The following is a 392-nucleotide window of genomic DNA, read 5'->3' as shown; positions in this document are numbered from 1 at the left end:
CCACTCGGGCGAGTTCTGCCAAACTTTCCTTGCTCCTTGGGATCCTGAAAGGGGAAGAATCCTCTCAGAATTAGAGTTTAAGATTATTTTTTTTTTTGGTTTATGTTTGTTTTCCTGAAGTGAAGTGAGTCAGGAAAGTGGATGATGGAGGGGACTGGGGATAGGGTGTAAGAAGGACCATCAATGGGATGTATGCGCTCATAATTTATACTTCAGCGTTCAAATCTCACATTCATTTAGCTTATCTTAAAAAAAAAAAAAATAAATAAAAGAGTCCGTCTCCGTTTAAATCGCAGCTTCTTGGCAGTTGTTCAGAGGCTCTGTCAAAGGAGCTGTCAGCCAGCTGGCCAGGGTCCTGCCGGCAGCGTTCAGGTTGTCTGCTTTATTTACTT

Source organism: Cariama cristata, unplaced genomic scaffold (genome assembly GCF_000690535.1).
Source record: "Cariama cristata isolate BGI_N322 unplaced genomic scaffold, ASM69053v1 scaffold14396, whole genome shotgun sequence".
NCBI classification, from domain to species: Eukaryota; Metazoa; Chordata; class Aves; order Cariamiformes; family Cariamidae; genus Cariama; species Cariama cristata.
This window is presented reverse-complemented; position numbering follows the sequence as displayed.